Source organism: Paramisgurnus dabryanus, chromosome 5, assembly GCF_030506205.2.
Source record: "Paramisgurnus dabryanus chromosome 5, PD_genome_1.1, whole genome shotgun sequence".
Taxonomy (NCBI): Eukaryota; Metazoa; Chordata; class Actinopteri; order Cypriniformes; family Cobitidae; genus Paramisgurnus; species Paramisgurnus dabryanus.
This window is the reverse complement of record NC_133341.1, coordinates 32095865-32108595: the sequence shown is the minus strand read 5'-3', so window position 1 is coordinate 32108595 and position 12731 is coordinate 32095865. Positions and strand designations below refer to the sequence as shown.

At 36.1% G+C, this 12731-nt stretch overlaps 1 long non-coding RNA gene across 1 annotated transcript; it reads left to right on the top strand.

Moving 5' to 3' along the window:
- The first annotated feature begins 2144 nt into the window (after positions 1-2144).
- Positions 2145-11684, top strand: LOC135732784 (uncharacterized). The gene is made up of 5 exons (XR_010526819.1): positions 2145-2186; positions 2985-3042; positions 4101-4136; positions 5682-5726; positions 11031-11684. It is a non-coding gene; the product is annotated as an uncharacterized lncRNA (long non-coding RNA).
- Positions 11685-12731: the final 1047 nt, after the last annotated feature.

Genomic DNA, 12731 nt, shown 5'->3' with positions numbered 1-12731 from the left:
GCTTTTCAGTTCTTTTTTCAATTTGCACCATCAAAATGAATCAAATGAAAAATTGGTTTCAAACTTTCATTTTTCAATTTTCATGAGTACTTTACAAACGGAAAATTGTCTCTCGGTTTAATTTTCAATTCTACGTGTTTAGGTTGTTGCTTTCGAATTTCAGGTTTTGGAACAAACAGAAAAATTACGACTTATTCTAATTTTCCATTTCTGTGTTTGCGCTTGCGGCTGGAACGTACCATTATCGCCGGGGGTGGTGTAGTCTACAGCCGGTCACGGACCCACAGCGCTATCGCGTTAAATCTCACCATATTTATCTCCTCTATGTATATGACACATTTATTAAATATATTTTGAATAACAATAATGCCTGTAAACATTTATCTATCGGACCTCGGTTGCCGTTTTGGTTTTTATCAGTAGATGGCGATGTAACGACCTGGCAGTAAGTGCATGCACTCGAGACGTGATGGATAAACTTGTTTCAGCCTGCATAATGGCTCGAAAAGTTTAATCATGTTACCCCGATATATTACGAGGTAGCGAGTCAAGTTTGTCACCTGAAAGTTTCCGTTTCGAGTCTCACGGCCGGCCGCTTGTGACTGACGTGCCCTGAACAAGGCCCCTTGCTTCCTGGGCGCTGGGTGCCCACTGCTCCGGGGGTCATGACTGGCAGTGCGTGTGTTGACTTCTTACTGGATGCATTCCTTACTTGAAAACCATGTCACTTTGTTTTTCCTTTTTTTAAAAAACTTTATTAGGGTATGAGCCGCGAATGCACACCCCGTGACGCCTGCCCTGTTATATTGGCTCATTTACTAGCCATATTAATATTTGAGATATCCACAGTGTATCCATTCCCAGCTCTTCTACCAGCTTTACAGTGGTGTTAAAAAACATGGTAGTGTACTAATAAAGGTGAATAAATTGCAAACATTTTATAATTTTATGCTGCATGATCATAAACAGTGGTGTTAAAAAAATAGCAGTGCAACATCAGTAACCTGACATAAACCACTATTGTTATTAGTAGTAGTAGTAATATTTCTGGAAATTATTTAAGAGCCATTGAAAAAAATAGAGCCATTGGTAATGATATCCACAATACTTGCTCTGAGTTATAGATTCATTTATTGAAAGTGGCGTGATCAAAATACAGTAATAGCAGTATGAAGTTTAAAATGAGTTCATTCTGTGAAAACAGCTTATTTCTGTCCTTTATTAAGAAAGAGAGAAGGCAAATGTTTTGCCCATTGTTATAAAATATATAATATGCTGCTGAATTTCTAAATAAAATGGGTCGTTTCAAACATTGCTCAGAACAGAGCAATTTGATTAAAAAGTTGAAAACCTTTAGATAGATAAAAGATGATGATCTTGTGACAGTCACTGATGCAAGAAGCCCCAGTAAAGCACCACTGTTGAAAAAAGACATCTATAGAATTACATCAATACATCAGCTGGCCCAAAGAAAAATTGTGTAACATTTTGTGGCCTGATAAGATTAAAATCTTTCTTTTTGGGGTCTTTACAGAACCTCAGACAACCCCCGGGTACTGAATTCAAGCCACAGTACGTGTAAAGACAGTTACCCAACAAACATGAGACGTCCAAAGGACGTTCAGATTATGTCCATATCTGGTCGGTCGGTCCAGAACCTAATCTGCACCTAATCTGCACGTCTAAACGACGTGCAGATCCAGTACAGTATTTGGACGTCTGACTACGACGTCTTTTGGACGTTGATATGCAGTTCAATATTTGAGGGTCCGTTCTTGGACGTCATTTAGACGTTCAAAACAGGTTCAGAAAAAAAATATAAAAACGTATGCAATAAAAACGACAAATGAGTTCTGATTCAAAACAATGTAACATGACGTTTTTTTTTGTGAAAATTCTTTAAGGTGATAAAATATGTTATATTTTTAAGAATGAATGTTCACAACGCGTGCCAAAATCTACTGCATTTCTTTTGTGTAATTTGCAAATTAAACCAAATTCAAGTGTGATTTACAAAAATAATCAACATTGCAATTTTAAGTTTAACCACAAGGGTGTGTAAAAGCTTAGGTGGCGAGGTGGCGCGTGATCTTTTTTTGCACGTGATCAACAGACGTAATTAAGCGAGCCCCAGCCGTAAACGTAACGTACTCAACGGATTCAACCTGCTGTGAACAGGAGAACAGGTAAGTTATGTTTATCCATTCCAAACAGTGTGTGTTTATTTTGTTTTGTGTACTTATTTTATTGCCAAAAATATTTTTGTTAGAAAACGTCGAGTTTTTCGAGAATTGTTTTCGATAAACGGATGACAGAATTTGACACCGCGGACATTCCGTAGGCTATTTTCAGACTTGGTTAGTTGTTATTAACGAACTGATGCCTTGGTTAGGTGTTATTAACTGACTGTTAATATGTTCGCGTATTAAATATTTTTCAGTGAGTTATTTTAGACCGTCATGGGGAACTCTATTATCTCTTTCAGTCCGAGGGGGACTCGTTCCTTAATAACAGCCATGTGAAACTAAATACACGGTCGTAAAATTGACTTTTTCTTCCCACACAAAAAATGACATCCGTCCTTTTATAATATTAACCATTTGAATGCATTTTTAATGATTTTGTCTAAGTGACATGCTTGAAAGTGGGCTTCTATGGTAAAAGTTCACCTGTCAATCAAAGAGCTCCGTTCAATACAAGCGCACAGGCACTGTAGTAGACAGCCAGACAAAGAAGTGATTAAGTAAGGAAACTAACACGATGATAACTTGATAATGACCCCCTTTGCCTTGCAATCTATTCCTAAAATTAAGAGCCTTTATTAACCTTTGGAATTTAAACAAAATAGAATAATTGTCTTTTCTGTCATGTTCTTAACATACTGTTTAGTCAATAAAGATGAATGAATACTGAATGCATATTAATTTACAAAGGCATTTGCAATATATTTGACTTCTTTTTCTCCTTTCTGTTTTTGTAAACAGGACCTACATACACCCCAAAGGCTCTTTTCAGAGCCATTTGACCAAGCATCTTTGTACAGTAAGTATTTGTTTTGATTAACCTCAAAGAAAACAAAATACATTTTACAGTTTTTTTCGATTGCTAAACGACAGTGGGCACAACTGGAGTCCCATGTGCAAAACTCTAACTACAGTCTGCACAGCAGCAGTTCATGTGGACCAAACTCTAGTTCGTTTTTCATTGGTTAAACACAGTTTTCAAAACTTTACACACTTATCCCATGACTTTAACCACAACCTGCACAACACTGTGGATTTACAGCACTTTGTTCAAATGCTAACACACTGCTGTCAAAACTGTGAACCACACATTCAAAACAGAATTGATTTCAGCCTTGTGCCTTTCAAACACTGCTGATTGCAATTTCATATAAATTCCAATTTCATTTATATATTTCATTTATATATAATATTACTTTTTATATAAATATGATAGGTAGAGCTTAGAAAGACAAATTTTGGAAATGGAACAAGGAAGACGGGTTCGTGGAGGGAGAAGGGTGGCAGGTAGTGGCCTGATGCTAGAGAAAGGCAGGATTAGCTCCTCAATTATTTGTTTGAATTACAGTATGTACTTTTAGTTTCTACCTTTTTTCCTCATTACTATAATTCCATAAACTACTACAGACTATTGAAGCAAACTGCAAATTTCATTTACCTTAAAGAATTGTTCTGGTCAAAAAATTTCAATAAATCATGTGATAAATCAATCAATAAATACATCATTATTTGAAGAAAATATTACTTTGTATGAAGTCACTGAAATTGTTCAAACTGTAAAGATAAAAATTAGTAATTTCTGTATTGGTGTTTGATGTTAGTGTTTTTCCTCTCAGTGTGTTGTGAGTGACAGTGTGTGTTATCTCAGTGAGGGTTGTGTTTAGTGTTTGGCTGAACTGAGCTGTTTTGAGCCATGTGTTAAAAGTTGTGCTCAGGTGACTTTTGGTAGTGCAGACTGTAGTTAGAGTTTTGCACATGTAGCTCCAGTTGTGCCCACTGACGTTTAGCAATCGAAAAAAACTGTAATATATGCTGACGTTTGTAATATCTTGCTCTTTTTCAATTATGTTTCAATAGTGCCGGTTTTCCTTCAGTAGTGCCAGTTTTCCTAAGGTAATTTAAGATCTTTTTAATTAACCATTTTGTTCAATTTCATGTAAAGGTCCCGTTTTCCGGATCCCATATTCCAAACTTTAGTTAGCATTTAATGTTGCTGTTAGAGCATAAATAATACCTGCAAAATGATAAAGGTATATTTTCTCTAATACAATTCACCTTTCAAAGCCTTCAGTGACCTGCCGGTTTGTACTACAGTCCTCTACTTCCTGGTTGAATGATGTCAATATTAGAGGTGTTTTTTCCTAACCTCTACCCACAGGAATATATCAGTCACCAGCTAAGCTCAAATGCAGTGTTGCCAGATAGAATTGATGGTTTCTACCCCAAAAACTGTCCAAAACCCACCCAAAGGCACAAAAAATGCCCAAAACATTTAATCAACATTTTGATTTAATTTGATCAGCATTTAGTTCTTTAACTACCACAGTTATTGCACTATACTATAGCTAGCAATTAAACACCAGCAGCTACAGAATCACAATAGTAAAATGACAACATAACTCGTTTACATATACAGCTATGCCCCTCACCACATGCAAAATGCACATTTACAGTGTATATTTAGATAGTTTTGGGATAATACAAATATCTAATTCATTATTAATAATTTCAACAATGTCTGATTTTATCTATTTATATTATTAATAATAATATACCTGTATTATACTCCTTATAAACAGGTGTGTGAGTAAGAGCTAGAGATCGTATAGGCTAACTTTTAACGTTAAATGCACAACAATAATTGGCTGTATGTTAACATGCAAGGATGCTGAAAAGCACTATGAACATCTGAACCTTTCAGAACTATGTAGCCTACGAATAATTTTGATTGGTTGATTCTTTGTTATTTATAGGGGCGGTTTCCCGAACAGGGATTAGACAGAGCTGTCCAAACTGAAAACAACTTGCAGTGACATCTTAAAACACATCAGTGCTCTTTGTTTTGGTTCAAAATGCACACAAGTAGGGGTGGTTTCCCGAACGGGTATTATTTTATGCCGGGATTAGGCCTTAGTATAATTAGGAATTATAACTAGTTTTCAACAAACATGCCTTACTAAAAACATTACTGGTGTCCATTTTGAGGCTAAACAAAGGACACTAATGTATTTTAAGATATATCAGTGCAAGTTGTTTTCAGTTTGGACAGCTCTTATATTTATTTTAGTCTAGGAGGACTAATCTAATCCCTGTCCGGGAAACCACGCCGTAATGTTTTTAGTAAGGAATGTTTGTTGAAACTAGTTATATTTCCTAATTAAACTAAGGCCTAGTCTTAGCTTAAGCTAATCCCTGTCTGGGAAACCACCCCATAATGTCCCATGTTTAAGACTGCATATCTATACACACGCATGTAATAACTTTTAATTTGCTTGTCTTGATTATTGGCATCCTAAGATATTATATAACTGCCTGTGACATTCTTGGAGTTTGACTTTAATAATAACATAATTCTCAACACTTGGTAATGACTGTACTGTAATATTGTGTGTCAACAATTGCAAATAACATATTAATGTTCTTTCTTTAATATATTAGATTTTACCTCGTCCTCCACTGCCTCCAGTAATTCCTGGTTTTAAGGTTAGTCATTTTTTTTTGTTTTCAGTGCCATTCGTCTCAACCCTGACTTCCTAAATAGTCTAAATTTGAATACAAAAATCTGGGCTTGATTTGGTTTTTCTGAAGGTGTTTAAAAGATTTACTGTTTTTGATCCTCTGGGTCTAAATGACCCTACAATGTGAATAAGACAAGTTACAATTTTTTAATAGTTTAATTTGTCGAAAAAAGAAATGCATCCAATATTAATGTGAAAATAATATACATGTACAAATCCCTGGTTCTAGAGAACAAACATACATACTTTCTTAAGCACACACAAACACACAAGTAGAGTTTTTTTACAGATGTTATATATACATCAGGGTTCCCCAAATCTTACCCTGGAGGGCCGGAGGACTGCAGAGTTTAGCTCCAACGCTGATCAAACACGCCTGAGCAAGCTTATCAAGGTCTTCATGATCACTAGAAAATCACAGGTGGGTAAGTTTGATTAGGGTTGGACGTAAACTCTGTAGTGTTCCTTAACTCCAGGATAAGATTTGGGGAACCCTGATATACATAGTCATCATTCAGTTATTATTGAAGAGCCACACAGATCCAAAATCGAAACTGACCTGTATTGCAGTGTGTCATGTAGCTGCCCATCAATGTAAACAATGTGCAAAGTAGTTGAACCAAAAACTTTAATACAAGTTATTGGCTTCTAAAGTAGGTCGACTCTTACTCACTGAAACGAGTCGTTATATGGACTGATTCTCCTGCCTGACATTTTCCACGTCACACGAACACTTCCACGTCACACGAGATACTAATCTCCGCCTACAGCCTTGCCTGCGGGAGAAACGAAAACTATGACCTGCCCAAAGCTAGTTAGTGTGTAAACATCATGCTGTGTTTTCAGTTTGTGCTGTTTTCACTACCAAAGGAGACATTTTCAAGGAGGGTATACTAAATGTTTAGCTGTGAAGAATCTGTGGTTAAAATTAGGGGTCGATCGATTATCAATCTGGCCGATTATAGACGTCGATATATTAAGCATTTTGCCGACTATCAACATCGGACATTTTAAAAGCCTATTTGCCGATAATGTAATTTGATTTGAAATGCACTATTTCGGCTCTGACGCAGCCATGGATTTAGTGAGAGCCGTCGGAACACGGAACAGGGCACTCTATTCAGTTGCCTACAGCAATGCCTGCCCCTCGCCCATCTGATTTGTTGGGAGTCATGAGTCCGGCCAATCAGCGCAGAAGGCTGAAGACACCGCAGAAAGCGCTTGCTAACTCGAGCTGCTTTGCAATGATTTCGCTCTGTGAGTTGACACTGCAATACAAGAGTTTAGCACGCGTTTCAGGCAGTTGACCGAGCTGGCATTTGCACGTCAATGTAAGTCATGTCATTTTAAAAATACAAGCCACTTTAAAGCATAAAGAACTTGACCACTTTGGTCTTCACTCAGTGTGCTCTTATGCACGCGCACACAGCCGCCTGCTTGCAACAAGTAACAGATCAAGTTATTTTTTGCGACTTATTTATTACACAGAAATGTTCATATACACACGGGTATGCTTAAATGCCTGTTTTGAGGACATACAGTTGCAATCAGAAATATTCAACCCCCTCACCTCAAAAAACATTATAGTGATGTTGATAAAAAAATAATAAAAATCTCTTGGAATGTTAAATATTTTGGAAATCTTCTTATACCCAAGGCCCTTCAGATGTGATGAAATAATCTCCTCGCTTAGCTTTTGTGAAGCTCCTTTGTCTTTCCCATGATTGCAACTCACCTTGAAGACCTTGATGGTTGGAGTTTATATATGCATCACAGCTGAAGCAAAATGGATCGTTATAGAGTTCCTAAAGGCTTAATGAGGTTTCAGCTGCACTTCAGGCCATAAAAACTGTCAGAAAGCTTTAAAAATAACAATATTATACAGGGGTTGAATAATTGTGACATGGCTATCTTAACAAAATATACTATTACACACAAATACTACATCAAACATTTTCTGTTTTGATTTTATGCCTCACTTAACTCATAAAAACTCATCCAAAGCAGAATCCCGCACTTTGAAAAGATTTTTATTTATAAATCCTTAAAACTCTTTGGGGGTTGAATATTTCTGATTGCAACTGTATATACTTAAGGAATAGGCTGTTGAACCAACTAATTGTGCCTATGATATGGTATTAATGTTATAGTTTTATGAAAACATTTGTAGTCTTTTTAAAAACATACAGAATGAAGCTATGAAGGCAATTAAATTAATTACACCTATTACTTAATACAAATTGTTTAGTTAATCATTATATCCATATGATTAGGGATGCTCCGATCAGGATTTTTGCAGCCAATACAAATTACCGATCTTTTATCTTCGCGATCGGCCGATACCAATTCCAATTTTTTTAGCTGATATGCAAGCTATTTGATGACTGTAACTGTTACATTTTTTCTAGATAACGTAATACCACAGATGTTGCCTTTGTTATATTACTTACAGTAATTGGGTATATTATTGTTTTAATAGAGAATCAAATAAATTAGCACCCTTCTCCAAAGAGTTATTTAATATCTCTTTAAAAACGTTTGTCTTTAAACACATATCGGTTGACCTCTAGTTAAAATTAATTTTTCACAGAGGGATTTATTAACTTAGACGTTTGGCAATGAAAGATTGTTCAGTACCCACTTTATTTGAAACAACATGCGTCTCCTAACCACAACCTGTAAGTATGAGTATAGCTACATACTTGCTTAAATGAGTGTAAAATGTCTATCATCGTTTTTATTGCTTCGTTGTTTAAACTCGGAGAGTCACGTTAGCAAGCAGTTAACGCATGCTCACTTATTGTTTTGCTATGACCCGGTTAGTTTACATAAATGCTTAAATGAGTGTAAAATTGTTAGTTTCTATCGTCGTTTTTACTGCTTGGATTAATGATGAATGATGGAGTTGTTTAAACTCTTAATATACTGTCAGAGAGTCACGTTAGCAAGCAGTTAACGCATGCTCACTTATTGTTTTGCTATGACACGGTTAGTTTACATAAATGCTTAAATGAGTGTAAAATTGTTAGTTTCTATCGTCGTTTTTACTGCTTGGATTAATGATGAATGATGGAGTTGTTTAAACTCTATGGGGCGGTTTTCCGGACAGGGATTAGACTAGTCCTAGACTTAAACACTTTTAAGAGCTCTCCAAACTGAAAACATCTTGCACTGACGTATCTTAAAATACATCAGTGCCCTTTGTTTTACCTCAAAATGCACACAGGTAATGTTTTTATTAAGGCATGTTTGTTAAAACTAGTTATATTTCCAAATTAAACTAAGGCCTAGTCCTGGATTAAGCCAACCCTGGTCCGGGAAACTGCCCATATATACTGTCAGAGAGTCACGTTAGCAAGCGGCTAGCGCATGCTCACTTAGGTTTTGATATGACCCGGTTAGCTAACATAAATGCTTAAATGGGTGTAAAATGTTAGTTTTTGTTGTCGTTTTTATTGCTTGGATTAATGATGAATGATGTGTATTAATGTCGATTAGGGATGCAGCGATTAACCGGTTTCACTATTAACCGCACTTTAAAATGTCAGGGTTAAGTAACCGTAAAGTTTTCACTACACTGCGTGTTTTTGTTTCAGGCACGCACAGACAAACCAGATCCACGAACCACCAAGAGGCGCATGCATCATGATGCACTGTATGACAAAGCTCCGCGTTCAAAAGAATATGTGGCCGCGTGACGTGTCTCTTGGTTGTTCGTGCATCTGGTTTGTGTGTGTGTGTGTGTATGTATGTGTGTGTGTGTGCGTGCGTGCGTGCGTGCGTGTGTGTGTGTGTGTGCGCGCACCTACATGAGTACGTGAAAGAGCCACACTCCATGTCTGTACAGCATTAAAAACCTCCTGCTCGTGGATCAAACCTGGGCGGGGCTCCTGGTGGTCTGACTGCATTTCCTTAGGTTGAATTCTTTTAACGCGTTTATGATTAATTAATGAATAGCTTGAGTTAACATGTTAATCTTGCCACCCCTAATATTTATATTTTATTTTTGTGTAATATAAAGCTACACCTGTCAAAATGACTCGCAGTACCTGGTCCAGGATGACCCTGTGTTATTATTCGTTTTGAGAACGACTTAATGAATTCGTTTTACTTCAAACAAACCAAAATAATATACATTTATTCAGTCCAAATGTAAAATTACATTTATTCAAAAGATCATTAAAATGAATAGCCTATAGGTTTCAAAAGACACCTATAATGTTTAAGTCAAAGCCAGCTAAGTTATTATTATTATCATTTGTCCAAGAATTGTAGAAAAATACACAAACTGAAAATACAGAAGAATTTAGCAATTGTTAAAAAATTTATTCATGTGATTTTATACATTAATGTTGTAAAAGAAATGAATTCTTAATAACCGTAAAACCGTGATTATTTATCAGACTATAACCGCACCATCAAAATCTATAATCGCTGCATCCCTAATGTCGATAATGTCTTCTCAGTAAATCATGTTAGCACTAGGTCAATACATGTTGCACTATTGTTGGTCTGTGCCACTGATCTGTGGTCTGCGTGGAGACTCTGTCAGTTGTCCAATCAAAGCAGTGTAGGCTACTGAAAGGTGGGGTGTAAGCAGACTAAGTCGTTGAATGGCTTCACACGAATAGTTGGGGGATCTCTGAGAAATGGGTTAATTTTAAATGTATATTTTGAGAAAATTACAGTGTGTTTTGACCTTGCATGCGTTTAAACCTGTTGTCCGGGACTAATAAACAGTGATAGGACGCTTAAAATTGTCATCTTACTGGCTCTTTACTTAATGTTTAAAATATTTAAATATTTTTTGTTTCAATGAAATTATTCAAAAAAAATATTTTTAATACAAACATGGCTTGAATTGCCTTTTAATTCATAATGTCATGTCAAGAATAGCGTTTTACAATATTAATAACTATAGATTTATATCTAAATTAGCTATATAGTATGTAATATTATTTGTAATTACTGTAATAAGTAAAAAAATGTATCTGTCAATATAGGTATTACAGTAAAATACACTAAAAATAAACAAGAAATAGACGTGCTGCCAGTACTGTAAAAATACAGGGAAATTGTTAACAGATGATAAATCATGAGGTGAAAATTTACACCTAGAGGACAGTTGGTACAGTGCTGCAAAAGCTATGAAGTAAGGGTGTACAAAGGATTTAAACCTTGCTGTTTTCTTATAACATGTATGTGTACTTGGTGTATGACTACAGGCTGCTTTTGCATATTTATATTTTTTGTCTTTCCATTTTTACAGGTGGAGTAATGGAGTAAAGATGCAACGGAGCAGCTGATAAGAAAACATGCTTAAGACCATCTTAAACGTGCACCATCAAGAAAGGGAGGGGTACACAATAAACATTTTTTTTTAACATTACTTTTTGAATAGATGCACTTTTTAAATTTTTTTTAAAGTATATATATTGTTATTTATGTTGTTTTTAAATGTTATAATTGTATTGTTTTTATTTGTTGTATTTAGCTTTTATGCATTTGTACACACACAAACACACAACCACATTTATACAAAATAAGTTTTGAATAAATACGTTTAATGGAGTGCAAAGTGTGAGTCTTTATTTAGCTAAATGATGTCTAAAATGAGTCTGCAGTTGACGTTATAAGACGTTGAAAATATGTCCACAATGACCACATTTCAACTAAATTTGGACCTTAAAAAGACGTCCTATGGATGTCATTATTGGACGTCCAAAAGACGTCAGAAAAAGACGTCGGAAAACCTTTCATTCTGCACCCTGATGGGGACGTCTTTTCAACGTCTTTATTGGACGTCCAAAAGACGTCAGAAAAAGACGTCGGAAAACCTTTCATTCTGCACCCTGATGGGGACGTCTTTTCAACGTCCGACAAAGATGTTGAAAAGACGTCTTTTGGACATACTTTTGCTCAGTGGGTAAGCATGGCGGTGTAAAAGTCTTGGGATTGGGATGTTTTTCATACTGCATTGTTGGGACTATTTATCAAATACAAGGGAACATGGATCAGTTTGACTACAGTAGAATACTTGAAGGGTTATGCTGCCCTATGCCGAAGAGGAAATGCCCCTAAAATGAGTGTCAACAACACAACAACCCCAAACACAAAAGCAAGAGGGCAAAATCTGGTTCCAGACAAAAAGGATTAAGATTATAAAGTGGCCAACTCAATCCTCTGATCTCTCTGCACCAAAAACTTGTGGGGTGACATTAAAAATGCAGTTTCTGACACAAACCTAAAAATTGACAGGAACTGTAGATACTGTTTTAAATTAAGGCAGCTCAAACATGCATTTTAGTCTGGGACAAGGATAAGCCCTGTCCGGGAAACCACCTCTAAGTTGTTAATGCTTTGTTTTGGAATTGAATGTGTAATGTTGTCAATACATTTAAAATAAAGAAATAAACTCAATTTTTGCAATTTATTCACCTTTATTAGTACACCATGTTTTTAACACCATTGTAGGTGTGATCTGTTAGCTGGTAGAAGAGCTGGGAATGGATACACTGTGGATATCTCAAATATTAATATGGCTAGTAAATGAGCCAATATAACAGGGCAGGCGTCACGGGGTGGGCATTCGCGGCTCATACCCTAATAAAGTTTTTTAAAAAGGAAAACAAAAGTGACATGGTTTTCAAGTATGGAATGTATCCAGTAAGTACGCAACAAAACCAAAACGCAACCGAGGCCCGATAGATAAATGTTTACAGGTATTATTGTTATTCAAAATATATTTAATAAATGTGTAATATACATAGAGGTGATAAATATGGTGAGATTTAACGCGATAGCGCTGTGGTTCCGGGACCGGCTGTAGACTACACCCCACCCCCGGCGATAATGGTACGTTCCAGCCGCAAACGCAAACACAGAAATGGAAAATTAGAATAAGTCGTAATTTTTCTGTTTGTTCCAAAACCTGAAATTCGAAAGCAACAACCTAAACACGTAGAATTGA